Raw genomic sequence first — 10909 nt, forward strand, 5'->3', positions numbered from 1 at the left:
CTTAACAACTGAGTTGTCAATTCAGCTGCACCTGGAAAAGCACTAGTAACAGGGGTGATGTGAAAGCAGCAGTAATATGAGAGCGTAGTAACAAGAATAACACGGCAGTAGTAGTAATATGAGAGCAATGGCACCAGAAAATAGTTGGTACTACTTCCAATGACATATAGAACGAGTATATGATGATGAGAGATGGACCGGGGTTCCCAGCTATCTACACTAGTGGTAACTCTCCAATAACAAGTGTTGGGTGAACAAATTACATTTGGGCAATTGATAGGATTGAAATAGCATTAAGACAGAACATCAAGATTATTAATCATGTAGGCATGTTTTCCATATATAGTCATACGTGCTCGCAATGAGAAACTTGTACAACATCTTTTGTCCTACCAGCCGGTGGCAGCCGGGCCTCTAGGGAATATACTGGAAATTAAGGTACTCCTTTTAATAGAGCATCGGAGCAAAGCATTAACACTCCGTGAAAACATGTGATCCTCATATCTAAGCCTTCCCCTCCAGTTGTCCCTATTTCTGTCACTTGGGGCCTTTGGTTCCGGACATAGACATGTGCAAACAACTTGTAGATACAATCTAAGCAATAAGTATAGAGCTTAAATCTAAGATCATGCCACTCGGGCCCTACTGACAAGCATTAAACACAACAAGATTGCAGCAACAATAACTTCACAAACTTTATAGATAGACTAATCATAATGTAACAATCCATCGGATCCCAACAAACACAACACCAATTACATCAGATGAATCTCAATCATGTAAGGCAGCTCATGAGATCATTGTATTGAATTACATGGGGGAGAGAGTACCAACTAGCTACAGCTAGAACCCGTAGTCCATGGGGGAACTACTCACGGAGCATGATGGAGGCGGTGGCGTCGATGGAGATGGCTTCCGGGGGCACTTCCCCGTCCCGGCAGGGTGCCGGAACAGAGACTCTGTCCCCCAAAACGGAGTTTCGCGATGGCGGCGGCGCCCCTGGAGTCTTTTTGGAGTTTCGTCAATTGGTCTCGAAGATTTAGGTCACCAGGGCTTAAATAGGCGAAGAGTCGGAGTCGGAGGGGCCACGGGGCCTCCTCACACTAGGGTGGCGCGCCCCCCTCCTGGGCCGCGCCGCCACCACGTGTGGGGCCCCTAGGGCACCCCTCTGGTCCCCCTCTGACTTTCTGGAAGGTTCCGGGAAAAATAAGGTTCTGGGCGTTGATTTCGTCGAATTCCGAGAATATTGCCCGAACAGCCTTTCTGGAACCAAAAACAACAGAAAACAGCAACTGGCCCTTCGGCATCTCGTTAATCGGTTAGTTCCGGAAAATGCACAAAAACATTATAAAGTGCAAGAAAAACATGTAAATATTGTCATAAAACAAGCATGGAACATCAGAAATTATAGGTACGTTGGAGACGTACCATGGATCAAGAGTGGGATTTGTCCATCCCGGTGATGGATAGATATACTCTGGGCCCTCTCGGTGGAATGTCGTCTGATTAGCTTGCAAGCATGTGAATAGTTCACAAGAGTTGATATGCCACGGTACGAGTAAAGAGTACTTGTCGGAGACGAGGTTGAACGAGGTATAGAGATACCGATGATCAAACCTCGGACAAGTAAAATATCGCGAGACAAAGGGAATCTGTATCGTATATAAATGGTTCAATCGATCACTAAGTTATCGTTGAATATGTGGGAGCCATTATGGATCTCCAGATCCCACTATTGGTTATTGGTCGGAGAAGAGTCTCAACCATGTCTGCATATTTCACGAACCGTAGGGTGACACACTTAAGGTTTGATGTCGTTTTAAGTAGACATGGAATATGGAATGGAGTTCGAAGTTTTGTTCGGAGTCTCGGATGGGATCTAGGACATCACGAGGAGGTTCGGAATGGTCCGGAGAATAAGATTCATATATAGGAAGTCACTTTCCAAGTTTGGAAATGATCCGGTGTATTTATGGAAGGCGCTAGAATGTTCTAGAACCTTCCGGAAGAAATCACTATGGAAGGTGGAGTCCCGGTTGGACTCCACCAACCCTAACCAGCCAACCAAGTGGGAGGGTGGAGTCCATGGTGGACTCCACCTCCTTGGCCGGCCAACAAGGGGGGAAGGGGAGAGTCCCTGTCCCACTAGGTTTCGTCCATATGGCAGTTTTTGAATTGGGGTCTTATTCGAAGACTTTGGGCAAACCCTAGGGATTCCACCTATATAATGAGGCGGAGAGGGAGGGGGCCGACCACTCCAACCACACCTTGGCCGCACCACCCAAGGCACCAAGGCCGGCTGCCCCTCTCCCAAACCCTAGCCGCCACCCTCCTCCCACCTCTCCCGCATAGCTTAGGCCAAGCCCTGTCGGAGATCTCCACCGCCACCGACACCACGCCGTCGTGCTGTCGGGATTCCGAGGAGGATCTACTACTTCCGCTGCCCGCTGGAACGGGGAGAAGGACGTCGTCATCAACACCGAACGTGTGACCGAGTACGGAGGTGCTGCCCGATTGTGGCACCGTCAAGATCTTCTACGCGCTTTCGAAAGCGGCAAGTGATCGACTACATCAACAACGAGATCTAATCTCGTAGGATTTGAAAATCTTCGAGGGTTAGTCTCATGATCTTCTCGTTGCTACCATCTTCTAGATTGGATCTTGGCTTGTTATTCGTTCTTGCGGTAGGAATTTTTTTTGTTTTCTATGCTACGAATCCCATCACATATTTGGGCCAGGTTTGCGTCTCCGTGGACGGCCCGGTCACTTTGTGTCGCCCCGCTGGAGGTGGTGCCAGACGCATTTCCGGTCACGGCGGACGAAAACTGTTGCTGAGCGACCGTTTGCGTCGCGCCGCTGGAGATGCCCTTATGCTAATTTTTTTTTAACTTTGACCAAATCTTTAAAAAAAGTAGCAACAATTATGATACAGTACTAAATTAATGTCGCGAGATTTATCTTGAGATGTAGTTCAATAATATAATTTTCTCTATATTCATGTCCGGTATTGTAAAAGAAAACGTACTACAGTATATTTATTTGATGGAATAAGTTACTTAGGCTGCAGATTATACTCCAAGTATATCTCATCAGCCTGATCTTGTCAACGCTTAGTGGACCTTGCATGCGGCAAGCATGCATGTAGCTAGGAGAATGTTCTCCACGTGTAAATCCCTTTGTTGTTAGCTAGGAATAGATTATTCAAAGTGGAAACTAATCAACCAAGTTTTATACCTCATCCAAAAGCGACGTGTCTTTGCATACGGATTCAAAGATGAATTGACGTGAGAATCCGATACTGTACCACATGATAGGGTATTAGGGTTAGCTATGTTGTAGTAGCTCTTTCTGGACGAACTGAACTAATTAATTAATTCTCTAATTACGTTGCTTCTTTTCACGTACTTGCCGGCAGAGAAGATGTAAACCACTGCCTCACGACCGTCCGTACGCTGGTGCAAAAACTGAGGATTGTAAAACAGGATAAAACTGCATGGATTATCGTTTAGACGGAACATAGAAAAGCAAGGGGAAAATGCCCCGCTATTACGAGACTGGGTCTCAAAAGGAGGTGGGAGTGGATGTTAAAATTTTCTTCAGCATTGAGATATAGGAATCCAATACTACCACAATTCTTTTCATCCAAAGTCTCAATCAATCCTTGCGGTTGGAATCCTATAATTTTTTTTATGAAATTCGTATGATCGAAAGAGCACCTTACTCTGTGTCGGCGAGACTAAGCCACATAGAGCCATGGCCAAGTGACAATTGAGAGGTGACCTCCGTTGCACTAGTGTCACTTTCTACAGGTGAATAGTAATTGTAGAGACCTGACATAGTACAAAGATAGCAAAGATAGCAACGTGCGAGTCTTCAACATATTGTAAGGGAAGTGAAGTATCTTGAACAGTATGTTAACTAGAGTAGCACCACCAAAGCATTGCAGCGGTCCAAAAAATGCAATTTCCATATTCCTAGTTACGTATATATTACAAGATTCAAACAAGCTCCAAACTAAAACATATTGCAAGTTTCTGATACCAAGTACAACAAAAACTTCAAAAGAATAAGGAAATTTTAAACTTAGTTTATACTACAATGATACTCTCAACTACTCTCTTGTTGCAGAGGACACTACTAACTTCACATATCATCACTAAGTTGTTCATTGAAGTCCATGTAGTAGTTGACTCCTCCTTCGGTGTTTGCCTGCTCCTCGAACTCCCGCATCCACCAACTAGCAATCTAAGTACGGAGATTTTATAGAAGGGGTGAGTACACGGAGTACTTAGCAAGTTCATGATATATAACATAAAAGGTTTTCATGCACTATCAACTACTAGGACCAACAGTCCCGAAGTTCACTGACTTTCGAAAACATTTGTTAAGTTAGAATACCATTGTACTATAAATGGTCATTCTTGTTTTATCATCTTCTTGGGGTGATTTGGATGGGTAGCTGGTTTTGCCAGCTACGATGTGAGATATGTCAAAGAAGTTGGTTTAAAACGCTCTGTGATCACGGGAGTATGAATGGGGCTAGCTACCTCGGGAACACAACATTTACATTTGTGGGTAAGTAACACAAATCTGTAGAGTGTATCAAATTGTAATATTGTCACCCTGTGAAGGAGATGTGAACGTATCGAGAAAGAAATCCATAGAGGATTCTAACAGCCAGTAAGGCAAAAAGACCATAGATTTGAGAAATAAAACTTGATCTCCAAGGTAATATCTCGGACAGACCCTCGCACGCTACTATCTTTGTAATATGTCAGGTCTCTACAGTAATTATCACGGATTTCCTTGAATTTGCATGCAATGCAATGGTCGTTTCGTTCCAGGGCAATGGGACATCTAACCCACGCTCGATCACACTGCATCTAGCTAGCAGTACTACCCGTAGACCGTAATGTCTCACCCACCAACAAACAGAGCCTCAGTTTCTTTTCTCTGCACATCAGTACGTCTACCAAATAGATCAAAATAATTGAGCGCGCTTGCTAGATGTTTTCCAACCGGGCTAGCTATAGATCTAGCTAGAGAATAAAGACATGCAGCAACAATGGCAACAGGAGATAGCTCCAGCAAGTGCACAAGGCACAACTCCGTCTGGCCATGCTCAGTTCATGTGGACATGTGGTACGTGTTAGGGCATCTCCAGCGGCGCGACGCATTTCGGACGTCCGAAATGTCCGTTTGCGTCGCGCGGCGGATGCTCGATAGACCGTTTTTGTCCGCGCGTCCGTTTGCACCCAGGAGTGGCTCCAGCGGGCCGACGCATTTTCGCGTTTGCATCAATTTATGAAGTTTTCAAACAACAAAATAAGGAAATCAACAAAGTCATAGTTATTACATTTAAAAGTCGACATGAAAATAAGATAGTATTTCTCTAGGCATGATCTTCATGGCCAGCCAATGTCCACTGATGCTCAATCAGATCCGTTTGCAGCTGTTTGGAGACGTTCTCGTCAGTGACTTCTACATTCCTATGTAGATAGTCCTGCCAAGATGAAGCTCCAGGAAGTGGCGCAACCAGCTCACCTTGGAAATCCCATTGGTTCTCATTGCGGCCATCAGGACGCTCGTTCTCAACGATCATGTTGTGCATGATCACGCAGCATGTCATCACCTCATGCATGGTCTTCAGCGACCATGTTCTTGCCGGGTGACGGACAATTGCCCACCGAGCTTGGAGCACACCAAATCCGCGCTCCACATCTTTCCTGCAAGCCTCTTGCATCTTGGCAAACCTCCTCGTCTTCTCGGAGTTTGGATTACGGACACTCTTCACCAATGTGGCCCAGTCAGGGTAGATGCCATCAGCAAGATAATATGGCTTATCATATGCATTTCCATTGATCTCATAGCTCACCCGGAGAGCTTTGCCTTGCATGAGCCGGTTGAAAACCGGTGATCGGTGCAACACATTGATGTCATTGTTGGAACCGGCCATGCCAAAGAATGAATACCAAATCCATAAATCTTGAGATACGACAGCTTCAAGAATGACAGTTTTTCCCTCCTCATACCCGTTGTACGCACCCTGCCATCCAAATGGACAGTTTTTCCACTGCCAGTGCATGCAATCTATGCGGCGTTTCGCTGAAAAACAGCCGGCAGGTACGCGGCGGAGCACGCTCCTGCTCTCCCGCGCGGCAAGAACGGAGCCGACGGCGACTACTGCGGCGCTACGGCCGGACATCGGCGCTAGGGGTGGGGGTGGTGGCGTCGCACTAGGGCAGGAAAGAAGGGGAACAAGAAGCAAATCGAAGCGGTCGATTTCGCTGTCCCTGACATGCGGGACCGGGTAAGAAATGGAGGATGCTCCAAGCGACCGTCGAGCGTCCGCGGAGACGCAAACCTGACGCATATTTGGGCCAAGTTTGCGTCTCCGCGGACGGTCCGGTCACTTTGCGTCGCCCCGCTGGAACAGGCCCCAGACGCATTTCGGGTCACGGCGGACACAAACGGACGCTCATGCGTCGCGCCGCTGGAGATGCCCTTAGCCCTGACCTGAACCCATTTTGCAGCGATGGGCGGTTGTTGCTGGGCTTTTCAGTTCCCCTTTCCAACACAGAAAGAACTGCCTACATGCTTGGCTTTGAAGGATAGCTAGGTATCCTAGGTGATTAGTGTTTGGAGAAAAGAAAGCAGCATAGTCCTGCTGATCAGGACCTAAAGGTCCCTGATAAGAAAGGCGGTCGATACAAGTTACAATGCACGCTCGATCGTTGCAAGCTAGGATGCTTGCTGAAAGCGATAGTTGTCCATCTTTTTTGATATGTTAGCTAGATGCTACGAACTTGATTGCTTAATTATTGTCACTATCAACCATCAGGAGTGTCTGATACATTGTCATGCCGATTTTTTTGACTAAATCAAACTCATGCTATTGCAGCGAGAAATTGTAATGTTTAAGCTAAGACAAAATAGCGGAGTATAGGGTATAGCGACCGGTATCGCCAAGGTTCTTGATTTAGTCAAAAAAATCGGCCGTCTATCCAAGTTAGCATGCTCTCTTGTTTCAAAAAGAAAAAGAACATCCATATCGGGCGAATGTTCCAAATCTGGGAGGGCAGCACGACGGGATTGGGAGCGGCTGTTTTGATCTGGACGTTCAGGCTTTTTTTTCTGAAAAAAGAAAAAGAAAAAAAAGAAGTTGCCAGGCGCCATAGAAAAGCCTGGCAACTTACATGCTCGATCGTTGCTAGCTACTACATCCGTTCGAAAATATAAGTTTTCTTGAGAAAGGGATAGTTGTAAACTCGGGAATTAATGTCGGTTACATGAGGGCCAAACGTTTATGCAATAGCCATCCTTTTGATGTGTTAGCTAGATGCTATGAACATGATTGCTTAATTATTGCCAATATCGATCGTCAACTATCAGGAGCGCTCCCGGTCTTCTCACCTTGCTCGCCGGCGATTCGTGGTCTCCTCCTCCTCCGGCGGCCGCTCCGGCGGCGGGAGGGTGGGGAAACCACGGATCTCGGCTTGTATATAGTGTAGAGTTAGGTTGGGTCCCGGCCGGCGGCGTCTTGGAGGCGGTGGTGCTGTCGGCGGGGTGTTTGGTGTCGCGGCGCTTCCTCTCCGGCGACGGCGCTCCTCGGGGCTTCTTCGTCAAGCGCTCGACTTCCCCGAGCTCGGCGGTCTGCGGACGCGGCGAGTTCCTCGTGCCCCGTCCGGATCCGTGTAGGTGGAGGATCCGGTGTCTGAAGTTGAAGACGATGGTGATTTCAAGATGCTCCGCGTCGTCGGCGGCGATTCCAGGCGTAGGATCCATGGATCCGGTGCTCGGCGACTTCCCAGCTGCCATGGGGCTGGCTCCGATCCAAGGCGAAGAGGGAGCAGCGGCAGCGGCGCGCCACCGACAGCTCCTGGGCATCGGCGTTGACGGGATCCAGAAGGACTTCTCTGTAATTTTGCCTTTGTTTCTGGACCTTTCTGTAAGAACGGAGTATTAATATCACTATCTTCTTCCGAAAAAAAAAAAACTATCAGGAGTGTCCGTTACATTGTCATGCCGATTTGTTTGACTAATCAGACACATGCTATTGCAACGAGAAATTGTAATGTCTAATCTAAAAAAAAATAGCGGAATACCCTGACTGAACGGCCGGTATCGCCTGTTAGGTAATCCAAAGTATTAGTCGGTTTGTTTTTTTACAGTTTCCAAAGTGGTTGGCTTGCATGCCATAGTTTGTCCGTATCCTGTTTGTACTAGTTGCATCAATCGTGTCCTAGTACTAGTAGAATAGGAAGGTTTAGGTTGAGTCGGTTTAGATTTCCTAGTTATACCCGTGTAGTAGTCGAGCACATGGTGAGACCCTTGTGTGCTATATAAGCAGGGGTAGCGAGCCTGTTGTAAACCACCAGAAAAACGAAAAGCAATAAAGAGAATTTACGAGGCGCGACACGTGCCTCTGGCGATCAATTTTGTTGCTGCGTTCGTTGCGTGTTACCTAGTCGCATCAGCTCACGACGGATAAAGGAAATCGTGTCCTTGCGTTTCTGTCGTGGTCGAAGTTCTGGCGAAGTCATATACGAGAAGCTGCGTTGCGCGTATACGGTGAGTTGTGGCCATTGGACCCGTCAATTTGCCGCAAGATCGTGCGTTCGATCCTAGGCAAAGCTAACAATTGGTATCAGAGCTAAGGTGTGAGGCTTCGCCGTCAAGTTGCGTCACGTTGGAGTTGGAAGATTCTTCTTCGCCGTCAAGTTGCGTCACGGACGAAGGAAAATCGAAGAAGAGGATCATGTCAAAGGCAAGAGATGGTGGTGTGACCATCCGGTACCCTATGCTAGAAGGCGACAACTATGGAGTGTGTGCTGCAAAGATGAAGGTTTTCATGCGTGCACAAGGAGTTTGGATGGCAATCGAAGGCAACCCAAAGATCGACGACACAAAGGATGAAGAAGCTTTGGCCGCCATAGCCCAAGCTGTACGTTGTTTTCATGACCATAGCTTTGGCCGCCATAGCAAAGATGAAGCTTGGGATACTATCAAGGAGATGCATGCCGGTGATAACCGCGTCAAGAAGGCCTGTGTTCAAGCTCTTATGAGGGAGTTTGATTGGATGAGTATGAATGAATCAGAAGGGGTTGGTGATTTTGCGTTAAAGCTAACCTCCATGGTTAATGAGATGAGAGCTCTCGGATCAAAGATACAGGACATCACAGTTGTGGAAAAATTGCTACGGGCGGTCCCCGACAAGTTTCTACCTATCGTTGGCACTATTGAGCAGTGGGGCGATGTGGAGACAATGTCGGCGATGGAGGTGATCGGATGATTCAAGACTCATGAGTTGACATTGAAGGGACGTGAGCGCGACAAGGAAGAAGAGCAACTTATGTTCTCGCGTGCGAAAGGCGGAGATAAGCAAAAGTACAATAAATTTGACATATCAAAAGTCCGTTGCTATAACTGTCAGGAGTTGGGGCACTTCTCTCGCAAGTGTTCTAATCCACGGAAGGAACGGAAGGAGCACGGGACACTTCACCTAGCTGCGCACGATGATGACGATGGGCCGATGATGTTGTGATGATGGATCGGTGATCATAAAGTTAAAAGTCTTGTCTTTAATTTTTTTTCTCTTAGTGTCGGAGTCGTTTGTGTGTCTCAACAAGAGGATGAAGATCAACATGAACATGGATGCGCACCGGTCAAGGCGGCAACGTGGGCTGGTAATCCGGATAACATGTTGGTTACAGTCTACGAGTTGAAAGTTTTGGATTAGGGGGTGATTGTTAGGTAATCCAAAGTATTAGTCGGTTTTTTTTTACAGTTTCCAAAGTGGTTGGCTTGCATGCCATAGTTTGTCCGTGTCCTGCTTGTACTAGTTGCATCAATCGTGTCCTAGTACTAGTAGAATAGGAAGGTTTAAGTTGAGTCGGTTTAGATTTCCTAGTTAGGTAATACATACCCGTGTAGTAGTCGAGCAGATCGTGAGACCCTTGTGTGCTATATAAGCAGGGGTAGCGAGCCTGTTGTAAACCACCAGAAAAACAAATAAAGAAAATTTACGAGGGGGTTTTGTTGTTGCGTTCGTTGCGTGTTACCTGATCGCGTCAGCTCACGACGGATAAAGGAAATCGCGTCATTGTGGTGCCGCTGGACCCGTCAATTTGCCGCAAGATCGTGCGTTCGATCCAAGGCAAAGCTAATCGCCCGGAGTTGTAAACTCACTGTCCACGCATGCTTCTTATTTGCATATACGGATCATCGTGCTTTCGCAACCGAAGTACAGAACCTCGTTATATTATGGTCACTCTGCCTTCTGAATGTTTCCAAGCAGGATGGTGAGTCGCCCATTTCGACGCTTCCTAACACCAGAAAAGTACACTGGTAAGACCCTCTCGGAAAGAAATAGGGGTAAATAATTTGCTCTCTAAACAAAGAGATACTTCAGATGATTTCCCACAGCCAGCTGAACCAAGAATAAGCCATTATAGCTGTTGAATTTTTTTAGGTCAGGCCATGCTCTGTATTATAATTTGTGGTGTGATTGGGACAAATTCAATATTGTTTACTACTGAATGCCAGGCTATCAGCTAGGTGTAGATGAAATGGGTTGGAAATGGGTGCTGGTCGAAAACTATAAGTACACTTTTATTTAGTAAAGCGTGACATCTAAATTAGTTTGAGAAGCCCGGCATCAGGTAACGGGAAAAGAGAAGAAATTTCACTATCTGCAACCGTTTTTTTTAACAAGCCAAAAGATTTTTCATTTTTTATTTGTTAAAAAGAAGTTTTTAGATATCTTACAAGACCTTGGCAAAAGGCCAAAGCTAAAAAATAAACCTACTCTCAAGGCATAATGTTACCAATCACCTTTGTGTCCGCTAGATTCTACAAAGAAACCTCCTCTTTGATTTTTGTTATTAGCATGGTTGTGGTTGAAACCTTG

At 46.4% G+C, this 10909-nt stretch overlaps 1 pseudogene; it reads left to right on the forward strand.

Moving 5' to 3' along the window:
- Positions 1–8652: 8652 nt before the first annotated feature.
- LOC127310121 (uncharacterized) lies at positions 8653–9992 on the forward strand (annotated as a pseudogene).
- The last annotated feature ends 917 nt before the right edge of the window (positions 9993–10909 follow it).

This window comes from Lolium perenne, chromosome 6 (genome assembly GCF_019359855.2).
Source record: "Lolium perenne isolate Kyuss_39 chromosome 6, Kyuss_2.0, whole genome shotgun sequence".
Taxonomy (NCBI): Eukaryota; Viridiplantae; Streptophyta; class Magnoliopsida; order Poales; family Poaceae; genus Lolium; species Lolium perenne.